General features: G+C 43.6%; 1 pseudogene; it reads right to left on the bottom strand.

Annotated features, from left to right (window-relative positions):
* Nucleotides 1-1,286: 1,286 nt before the first annotated feature.
* On the bottom strand, nt 1,287-4,954 carry LOC149817407 (protein BEARSKIN2 pseudogene; annotated as a pseudogene).
* Nucleotides 4,955-8,216: the final 3,262 nt, after the last annotated feature.

Raw genomic sequence — 8,216 nt, 5'->3', positions numbered from 1 at the left:
CAGCGACAGTAGACAATGGCAATGGGTGTTTCGATGGCAGAAGACGATGGCAAAGGGTGCTTCAGTGGCAACAGACGACGACAAAGGGTGCTCCAATGGCAGCAAACGATGGCAAATGGTGCATCATCAAAGAAAGCTCTTGTAACAATAGATGGTGCAAAAGTTTACTACTTAGGGCAAAAACGGAACGTTTGAAATTTAAAGAGTTAACATCATCATCGACTTTCTAGATGAAAGACATTTTTGTTATTTTCTCGAAGCATCATTTTCCTTTTTTGGATAGAGGACATTTTTGTTCTTTTCTTGAACCGTCGTTTCATGGCGAGAATGGTGGGAAAGGGTACTTAAGTCTTTGCAATAACACCAAACTCCAACGCTAAGTGATGTTGACACACGCGGGGATACGAGCCCCACGTGCTTATATACGTGGCACTCATTCGGACCCCGAACACGCATTGTTTGCTACAGTGCGTCTTGGGGGGGGGGGAACATATAACCTGTGTCGTGAATTTTAGGTTGACATGTACAATGATCGTAGTACGGCAAGCTGAGCCAGCGCAGCTAGGTCACGCTTGGATAGGGATGGCAGTGGACCGAGGCGAGGGACAAGGTCTCCACCCCCGCCCCGTCTCAAAATCCGAACCTCCATCCCCGCACGGGGATGAATTTTAACCTCCACCCCCGCCTCCATCCCCGTTTCATGTCCTCCATCCCCAGTCCAAATGGGGGCGAGGCGGGGCCCCATTTCCCATCGGTCTATTGTCATCCCTGAGAATGATTGGGGATCGGGACGGGCGGGGGCAAGGCAAGGGATCATGATCGGCGGGGGAAAGCGTAAGTCCATCCCCGCCTCCATCCCTACACGGGGATCGATTTTAACCTTCATCCCCGCCTCCATCCCCATTTCATGCCCTTCATCCCCTGTCCAAACTGGGCGAGGCGGGTGGGGCGGGGCTCTTCCCCGGTCCACTGCCATCCCTGCGCTTGGAGCGGTTTGTTTGAGTAAAAATAAAAAATAACATTTATCATTAAGTAATATGCTTAAATGAAGTACACCAAGAAATCAGGGAAACACACAACACGCGTATGAACGGGCATGCCAGAAATCTTGGGCATGCTGCGGTTGCAATGCGCATGAGATCCCGAAGGACATTGTAGACAAACGTAAGTGCACACAGTGTAACAAATATTTTCAAACATATATAGTTCAGAGAGAGAAAGGGGCCTTCATTCCCAAACTCTCCAATTAAGTGTAAGAGTAACCAACGCATCATCATACTTCAGTACTACTTCCCGTAAGTCCATAAATCCATCTCATTCCGTAGGGACAGAGGATTGATGTGGTGGGTGGATGAGTTGGCATCTCCGAACCTCACCCTAGAAGCATCCTCCTGGTTGATCTGGCCCCCAACAAACTTATCAAGCACAGCCCATTCATTCAAATTCTCATCTCTCATCTCCACCAGTTGAGCAACTCCTCCTCCGCCTCCGCTCGCGGCCACCTCCATCCCTCCTTCACACTGCTGATAACCAACATGCGGCCTCTGGTTACATAAGAACTGCTTAGCCAGGAGGGACGGAGCGGAGGCACTGCAGAAGTCGTAGCCAAGGAGCTTCTGGCTGTGCAGCTGGGCAGCTTGTGCGGGGGGTGGCATGTTCAGCATCTGCTCGTGTCGGGGATTGACGCCAACGAAATGCAGGCTACCAATACCATGATCAAAGGGTTGGTGCTGATCAACGTTGTGGTGCATGTACCGCAGTTCCTTGTGTGCCCCTGCATGCATCTCATGATCGCCTCCAAAATCGCCATCGCCCTCTTGGTCCATGCACATGCTCGTGCTCCCCTCGTTTCCCACTTTGAAGAAGTTCTTCTTCTTAAACACGCGGCAGACGACCCATCCTTCTTCCTGCAAATGCAATGGAGGACTGAATCTTACTAAAGGAATACGTGCTGACCGCTGTGCAGTGTGCACAAGTGTTTTACTTTTTTTCATAGCTCAGGTTCCGCAATGTAAGTACCCTTGGGAGCTGTTTGGAACCTAGGAAACGAGATAGGAGTTAATGCATTTGGCAAAAAGTTAGGTCAAACTACCACCTGGTAGCTGTTTGGAAACTGGTAGTTGGGATGAGAGTTAACGCATTTGGGATGGGAAGTGGCATTGTATTTACACTAAATCATGGAATTGACAGCTGCTACTTCCTAAAATGCCACTGCGCATCTCAGCTACTAGTTTCAAAACAGAGTCTTAAATTAGCCCCTAAAGAGCCTGGACTGCTAGAAGGGTAGTCAGGGTTCTGGACGTCAGCCCCTTGCATATATGATAGCGCAAGCATAATATATTATGCTTCTTGCTCATGCCCAAGCAAGGCGATTCCCTAGGATCAAGGGATGCACCACAGGTTTATACCATCGGAAAAGTGATCATGAGTACGATAAGCTTAGCCAGCACGACTAGGTCTCGGATCCGAAAGGTGGTTTCACCGTTCTCATGAAAAAAAACATTAAATTGCTAACCAAGCGAGAATAGAATGCCCCACCACCACACACCACTTGTGTTTGCACATGTCACGATTGGCTAACAAGGACGGGTTTCTCAACAAGCCATATGATAGAATTCTTTCATATACCAGTAGAATATGACACTTGCCCTTTGAGATGATGGCAGCTGTACAACTAGCCAGATTTAGATGACAGAGCTTCAACGAGCAGATGTCATGTTCTTAGAGGCATATGACAGGATCTTATTAAATAGCCTATGATAGAATCCTCCCTTGACCAGACCAGTACGCACCACATCCAAACCACTGACCAGGTTTGCACTTTACTACGTAGTAAATTACAGTACAGGCGCCGCTCAGCAGAGCCAAGGTTGAGGAACATAATGGGCAGTACATGCTTTGACTTGTATGCCCTGTTTGTGAGGATAGAGAGAGAGAGAGAGAGAGAGAGCTTGGCAGTTTGGTAAAATATATACACATAAAATATAAACTATTAAGTTTAATATATTTTTTAAGTATAATATATATAGAAATATATAATCCATGGAAAAATAACATGAAAATTGTTTATACGAGCCAGCTCGTGTGCATCTACCCTTGTTCAAGGAAGAGCTGGGCTTGAGCTTGGCTCGGCTAAACATGAAGACGAGCCGGGTCATGAGCTGGGACCATTGATAAATGGGGCAAGCCAGAACATGCCCTATTGGGTTCGTTCGGCTCGTTTACCAGCACTACTTATGAACCTCAAATGTGACTTCTTTTAATTTGGTATAATGAATGCTTATTGGACCACAAACATGGCATCCCCATTTTCCTTACGAGAGAGAGAGAGATGACATATAGTACATACATTGCCTTGCATGTCGTCGTTCTCCTCCAGTCGATACTCATGCATGATCCAGTCAGACTTCTGGCCGTGGGGGGCACGACCTTTGTAGAACACCAGCGTCTTCCTCATCCCGATCTTCTTGTAGTTGTTCCTTATGCATTTGTCCCTCCCCGTCGCCTTCCAAAACCCTGCGCTGGTCGCCCTGTTTGTCCTTGAACCCGTTGGATATTTCTTGTCCTTGTGACTAAAGAAATACCAATCGTTCTGTGGAGTCGACCCAATTCTGCACCTCTCTGAATTTCATAAACAAAAACAATAAACAAATAAAATGTGGGTTATGCAGTTAAATATTATGTCTAAAAAGATCGTCTTGTTATGTATATTCAATATAATTTTATCCTAATTCCTTTTTTGGCTCATACGGGAATAACCAATTCAAAAGAAGAAAGATGATTGATCTGTTTCATTACTACGTTGGTTAAAGAAGCAATTTAAACGCAAAAGCAATTTTTAACTTCAAGTACTTTGATTTCGATTTCTTCTCCGGAGGAATTATTATGAGACCTAGTGATTCAGTGCCATTTTGCTCCCTCCCTCTCTCTCTTATATTTAAATTACTCTTTTAGCCTCCATGGTGAATTTAATAACACCTCTTTTGGAAATTGCCGTTCTTCCTCAACCAACATCGACATTTTCCTTCTTTTCATAAGAGAAAAGTTTTCCTTCTCTAGTGTAGGTTTTGAGCTTTTTCTCTAGTCATCACTATAACTAAAAGTTTAAGTAAAACAAGAGAATATAATGGAGATATGATTGGAAACTTATCAATATGGTGAATATATTAAAGAGATACAATTGGAAATTTTTCTGCCTTCTCAAAAAGATCGCAACTAATATGCAGGCGTAATGCTCGTTCATGCATGGCCGCAGGCATGCATTGTTGTTTTCATAGAAAAGTCAGATTGTAAAGCAATTCGATTTGCATCATAAGCATTTGTGTGAACGATGTGGTGAAGTGTGTACGCTCTAGCATCTAGGCGCGTATATGTTCGTGTGAAATCTATTTTACTCTAAAATGCATTTTTTTTTGTAATATCCTGAAAACAAATCCATAGATGTCACTGAACTTATTTTCAGAAAAAAAAAACAAGGATCTTTGCTGAGAGCAGTTACCGTCATATGGTATATGATGTTATATAAATATATTCCACCACCACCTCACATCTAACTTGATGAAGATGTGTGTTGGCCACACTCTTGCATATCCCAAGCGAGATGTGCGGTGGTGATTGAATATAACCGACTGTCCGTTATATACGACATGATCATAACTGCTCTCCAAGACTTTGTTACACACAACAGGAGAGGGAGAGAGAGAGATAGCGAGAGAGCGAGAGAGCGAGAGAGCGAGAGAGATTTGCATAACGAGTTCGAGAACAAGAGAGAAAGCGACGTGAAAGTGTATTTACCTTGCAAATCCCAAGGCTCCATCTTATTCAAGTCCACCTCCCTTATCACCTCCAAGTCGAACTTTTGGAACGACACCTTCTTCTCCAGATAGTAATGCAAGAGCTCCTCATCCGTCGGGTGGAACCGGAATCCGGGGGGCACTCCTGCCGTCGACGTCATTTCCCGACGAGCAAATTAAACGAAACAACTCGATCGCTACTCTTCAACCACCTCTCTCTCTCTCTCTCAACAACCCTGTGCATGATGGCCTCTTGGTGTTTTATAGATCTCGAGCGTCAAAAAGTTGATGCCGTTGACGTCGCCGGCGGTTGGGGCGTGTGCTAACGTAGAAACGAAGCCATGGGCGTAAGAGAGAGAGAGGGTTTCTGGGTTTCCGTGGTCATTTTTTAAACTGGGAAACGATCCCGATGAGACTGAAAAGGTACTTGAATGGCGTGGCGCACCATGGTAATTCATATACCCTGTGCTTCTCACCAAGTTCCTAGAGAGACGAGTTACTTGATCGCTTAGTTGATCATCGATCGCCATCGATCCGGACCACAGTGATAGGATAAAGATGTTTGATGCAGAAGCCTTCTGGATATCGGCTTTATCTTTGTTTTCAAAGCCATACTCCAACCCAATTTCATATCCAACTTAAATTTTACGAATGTTTATATGCGTGTACATCAGTGTGAAAGAGCAAGATACTAACAAAGTCAATACAGATTAATCTGGTTGGGTATGGAAGTTGATATGACATCGCATATGTGAGATGATCCAGATGTATTGCATCTAGGGGTGCCAACGGGGTTTGGTTTACCCGGACTAAAACCCTATAGGGTCCGGGTATGGTGAGAAATAAGAAGACCTGATTAAAACTCAGGTCCAGACCTGAAGGTCCGATTAATACATGGACCCGGGTATAGTTTGTGAAATTTTATCTTAGACTCGACCCGAGTTTCGATTAAGACCCATAATTTTTAATGTAAAAAATGATAAAAAAAAATATTATTTTACTGGGTATAGTCCGGGTCTGGTTCATGTAGTTTTTATCAGATCTGAGTATATTTTTTCTTATAGTAGACCCGATACCATACCCAAAAATCTGGTCCAAGTCTGGTTCACCTGGGTCGGAACCAAACCCAACCCGTTGACACCCCTAATTGCATCCATATCTATCCATCTTTTGTGAATGCGGATGTGGACTAACTTTATACTGACCCATACACGACTTAGGTTTTGATTATTTCACCAATCAAGTTGAGGAACTTAGACAGCAGTCCAGACCAAGCAGTTGACGGATATGCCTGGTATTGGCGTTGTTCATATTTCTGGCTGTTAAGTTATTGTAGTTGATCATACGTGGGTTACATGCATATCAATCATAAAGTATGGGCTGTGTGCTAATGCTGCTTGTTCTGATCCACTTCTTTTTTCTTTCTTTTTTTTATTTATAAAAAAAACTGCACCCTACTCGGATCTGGTCATGCTAGCTCAGCCTGCCATACTTACAGTTGTCGGCAGCATAAAACTCAGAGACTAGGACCGCGGAGGGCAGACACCCATGAGAATGAAACCTTGACCAGTACCCGTCTAGCTGCCAAGGCCCCGCCCCACCCCACGCCAACCCTCTTTTTTTTTATAACAAAAGCTTGGTGATAAACCCCGTGTGATTTGAACCTGTTCATTGCACACACATGCAGATCGCGTGTGTATGTGATCAAACCCAGATATGCCCATTAATTTTACTGGGTTGGTTATGCCATTAAGCTTGAAATGACCTTTCATGTGTAGGTTGACCCACCATTTAGTAGCAAAAATTGAACTCAAGGGTGATTTATGCGGTCGTTTTGTGCCAAATCAATGTTCTGATACGAGTGAGTATTGCGTATAGCACAGGAAAAGTTATACGTTTTGATTATAGCAATACAGGAACATATTAATCCTGAATTACAAAGATAGGATGTCAGTTTAGGAAGTTTTGCCCCTCACAATGCGGTTCTAACTTCTTCATGTTTAAGTCAAACATTCAATCTCAAACCATCCACTTCAAAGTTCAAATCTTCTGCTCGATCCAAAATCTCTCAACCGTGATCGAGGCTTTTTATTTCATTTTAGGAATTACTTGCCTCCTCATCAGGTCAGTTTCTTTTGCGTTGGGGCCCGAATGAAGCAATCCATTGTGGCTCACCGGCTTCATCAATTAATGATAAATCAATTAAAGACAGTCCGATTCTCGAGATTAAAATGGTCCACATATATTATGAGACCATCCGACGCACATGAGCATCTTGCACATGTATTCACACTTCTGGTTTCTCTTCCAGTGGTTTAGAGATGGAAGGACTTGCATTGTTCTTTTTTTTTTTTTTTAACTGAGAGGACATGCATTGGTTGAAGTAGAAACAGTTGCAGCTTCTTGTCCTCAAATAAGTATGATTACCCCAATCTTAGTATGGAGCTCAGCTCAGCTCAGCTTTGGTTAACTAAGCACAGCAAATGGACCATGGGCACGTTCGGGAACATGTGAAACAGCTTTATCACCCGGGAAATGTCCACCACTTTTTTTCTAACTAGGTTACAAACTTTTTCAGAGTTTGAAAAATTATGTCCCATTTTCCCATGTCATGAAACTTTTTCAGGGTGCAGTTTCTTGGGGTTATAAAAAAAAAAAAGTTTCATGGGTTCACAAAATGAGCCTCAAATGCTGCTGTTGAAAGCGGCAAGGCTTGGCCCTATATACAGAGAGCTATATAACTTCCTTTCCCCTGATTTAGCATGGAGAAACCACTGCTATAGTTTGAACATCGATCTCGTTAAGGGATAAGAGGTGTTACATTGACTGTCAACCTGAGTTGGTGTTTGTGGTATATATAAAACTCTAAGAGCCTGTTTGGAATCTAGGAACTGAGATAGGAGTTAATGCATTTGGCAAAAAGTTGATTCAACTACCACCTTGGTGGCTGTTTGGAAACTGATAGCTGGGATGGGAGTTAATGCATTTGGTATGGGAAGTGGCATTGCATTTACACTAAAGCATGGAATTGACAACTACAACATCTAGGAGGTGGTAGCTGCCAAATCCATGATTTGGCAGCTGCCACTTCCCAGACCAGCTACTAGTTTCCAAACAGGGTCTAAGAGTACTCCTCCCCTGCCCACCGCCGATAGTTTTCCATTTAATTTAGACGTTGCAAAAAAGGACAAACACTCTCGACTTCCTTCAACTTGAAAGTCTTTAAGTCTCTAGTGGGAATATATATACTGCTAGCTTGGTGACTGTAATTCTCTATTTCGTTTGCCAATGAAACATACCTAGGCTCATGTGCTACTGAGCCTGAGGTATATGAACCACCTCAGTGTAGTAAGGCGAGCAATTAAGCCCAGCTGATTCATTACATATAACCAGTACTTGGCACACCTCCAACCCAAGTTGCGT

Source organism: Nuphar pumila, chromosome 14 (genome assembly GCF_984573655.1).
Source record: "Nuphar pumila chromosome 14, dmNupPumi1.hap1.1, whole genome shotgun sequence".
NCBI classification, from domain to species: Eukaryota; Viridiplantae; Streptophyta; class Magnoliopsida; order Nymphaeales; family Nymphaeaceae; genus Nuphar; species Nuphar pumila.
The sequence above is the reverse complement of the archived record's forward strand: the minus strand, read 5'-3'. Positions and strand labels throughout refer to the sequence as shown.